The sequence below is a fragment of the Cynara cardunculus genome (assembly GCF_001531365.2).
Source record: "Cynara cardunculus var. scolymus isolate 2C chromosome LG 9, CcrdV1, whole genome shotgun sequence".
In the NCBI taxonomy this organism is placed as follows: Eukaryota; Viridiplantae; Streptophyta; class Magnoliopsida; order Asterales; family Asteraceae; genus Cynara; species Cynara cardunculus.
Window position 1 is genome coordinate 1,474,419 of NC_037536.1, and position 3,178 is coordinate 1,477,596.

Genomic DNA, 3,178 nt, shown 5'->3' on the forward strand with positions numbered 1-3,178 from the left:
GTTTGATGCAAGATGATTTAGTGGTCACAATGATTAAGATGTTCTCATGATATAGTGGAAAATGAGATATAATTGTTTATAATCAAATTACGGCGTTGAATGGTTAAGGGAGACCCAATATATAAAATCATTCAAAGGGTTTTAGAACTATTAAGAGGCAAAATTTTTTTGCCAAACAAGATTCACCTCTTAACGGTTCAGAGGCTGCCACTTAATGGAACAATTAAGAGGTAAACAAACAACCCCTTAACTTTTGTTCCGCCACATCCAAGGGAAACAGGTCTCCTCCGTAATTGAAAGATGTTATTTGGTATTTTGAAAATTGTGTGTTTTTGGAAAATTGTCATTTTAATTTCAATTATGGAAATTGTCATTTTAATTTCAATTATGGAAATTGTCATTTTAGAACATTCGTTCAGTTTTACCATTTACTTATTGGTAACATAAAATGCTTGAATTCACTAGACTTTAAGTGTAACATTTTTTTTGTCGAAATACGGATTAGGTTCTTGTAGGAGTGGTGCTAATGATACTTGAAAAAAGTTGAGTGCTAGTTAGAGGCTCGTGAATGGCTTAGGTGGCGTTTGCTTTTTAAGGGGTGCTGAAATCTGAAGTCTTATTTCACTTCTGATTTATAAAAGATGGTGCTGAAGTTTGAAATCTGAATCAATAAGACTGTTTGTTTTTGTAAATGTCTGTATTTATTTAAATTATCTATTTTACCCTGTAAAAAATTATAGTGTTGAATGTATAGATAAATTTATACAATTTCACATATTTATTCATCATCATTACAAGATTTACATTTAGTTAATTAGCATTTATTTAAATGAAAATATGTCTTTAACGATATTTAATACTTTTAAATCATATTAAAATACATCAATTGAGAGAGGTGATGATTGATTTGATAAAGATCGATTGAAAGAAATGATCGATTGAGAAACATCGTTGTTGAAGGTTTGAAGAACAATAAGAGGCAAATGAGAGGTTGGTTTACCTCTTACCAGATAAGAGGACAGTAAAACATATGTGCCTCTGAAAAATTGGCAAAAACAAACAGCCTAAATGACCCTATCTCTTAATGAATCAAACACAACAAACTCATAAGAGTTTTTTATAGAAAACAAACACGACGTTAGCTTTTTGGGACGTTTTCCATAAATTAGAGATAACGAATTTATTCATTTTAGCAACACTTATCCTCATCCTAGACTTAGGGTGCATTTGTTTGCAGTATTATTTTTCAGGGATTTGGATTTTATGGAGGGATTTGGATTTGGAGGGATTTGGATTGGATTGGATTTAGAATCATTTATTGTGTTTGGTTTGTAGGATTTGGAATGGATTTGAAATTCAATCATTTATAAATTATGTTTGGTTTTTTTTTTTGTAATTAGTTTGTTTGTTAAATAAAGAAACACAAGCTTTATTAAACCCATTTCAAGATCTGTTGACCGTACAAATCTAGGGATTTTGACCCAACTGGTTCCATTGAAATTGCATCCAAATAAAGGGATAAATTCAACCCAACTTTGTTTGCATAGATCAGACCCTCGATTAATCCCACCATTGTTGAAGCAATCGTGATTTGGTTCACTAATTTTGCAAATTGCCTTTTACCTGGACTACCATGTAGTTAATTTTCCCCAAAAGGGAGAAAATCCGCTTCACGGTAGATTCATCGTTGTCGGCGAAAATTGACAACACGACATCACAAGCACCACGGTCTACGCTAGAAACTGGAGCGTTGATTGAGAAACATGACTTCCTAGCGGGGGAATTGGCGATTTTGACCGCTAATGAGGGTTCGGAAGTGGTTATGTCAACAAGGATTCCATTAGGTAAGAGAACAGATAGGGCGCCAGAGGTTGGGTGGAGGAGGACATGGCATACGTTGGAGGGGTAGCCGACGATGGAGAAAACGATGTCTGGTTGGGAAGTGACGAGGTGATGAGAAGAAGCCTAATTTGGTCCAAGAAGGGATTGTGCTTTGGATTGGGTACGAGTGAAGACAGTGAGAGTGTAAACGGCTTTGATTAGGTAAGAGCATATAGATTGGCCCATGATGCCGGTGTTGATCCATCTGAGACGGGTGTTTGAAGGAGTGATGGTTTCGGCGATGGTGGCCATGGTGCAGGGAAGGCAGGCAACAGTGAGAGTGTAACCGGCTTTGATTAGGTAAGAGCATATAGATTGGCCCATGATGCCGGTGCTGATCCAACCGAGACGGGTGTTTGAAGGAGTGATGGTTTTGGCGATGGTGGCCATGGTGCAGGGAAGGCAGGCGACAGTGGGGTGGAGTTATGGTGGAGGATAGGGGATGAAAGCACTAACGAGGGGAGCATGAGCTTTGTTTTTATTTAAAGCCAGAGGGAAGGAAGTGATGCGACAATTAGACACGAAGCAACTTTTTGAAATCCCACAGGATTTGGATTTGAAATACCAACCCCTTCCAAAGGGTTTCCAAATCTATCAGTCTGGGATTTCAAAAGAATCCTTGGATTTCTAATCCTGACAGTCTTACAAACCAAATACTAGATTGGAATGGATTTTAAATCATAATCCCTCCAATTTCATTCCATTCCAACAAACCAGACAACCCTTAGAGAAATAGTTGGTTTGTAACTAATTGATATAAAAATCCTTAAATTGCCATTTTAGGTAATTCAAGTGTTATTATAGATTAATTTTTGATCTTATACTTTCAAATTTAACTTGGCATAAGCCTAACTGTAACACCTCCAATCCCAGGGATTCATCTAAGATGTTACAAACACCCCCTCTCAAGGACTCATTGTACCTAATGAGATTTGCCCCACCATCCCGATGGTACAAGGATCGGCTCTGATACCATTTGTAACACCCCCAATCCCAAAGCAACGGACTAGCCCAATAAATTCGAATCCAACTTAAAACCATGGTGGAGGTTATTGGTAGCCCACTACTTGAGACTTATAAGGAGCTAGCAATCATCACCTTCTATCCATGTGGGACGAGTTGTTACACTAATACTTTAACATATTGAATATGTTGACATGTTTGATAAGTTGAAACAATAAATACACCACATGCGTTTGCTCATACGTACTCAACATACATAAATAATACATCTTATATATTAAACTATATCATCCGGTTGTAAGTCTATATGCTTGAGTGTTACCTACACAATTTG

At 36.8% G+C, this 3,178-nt stretch overlaps 1 pseudogene; it reads right to left on the reverse strand.

Moving 5' to 3' along the window:
* Nucleotides 1-1,432: 1,432 nt before the first annotated feature.
* LOC112518294 lies at nt 1,433-2,133 on the reverse strand (annotated as a pseudogene).
* Between the last annotated feature and the right edge of the window lie 1,045 nt (nt 2,134-3,178).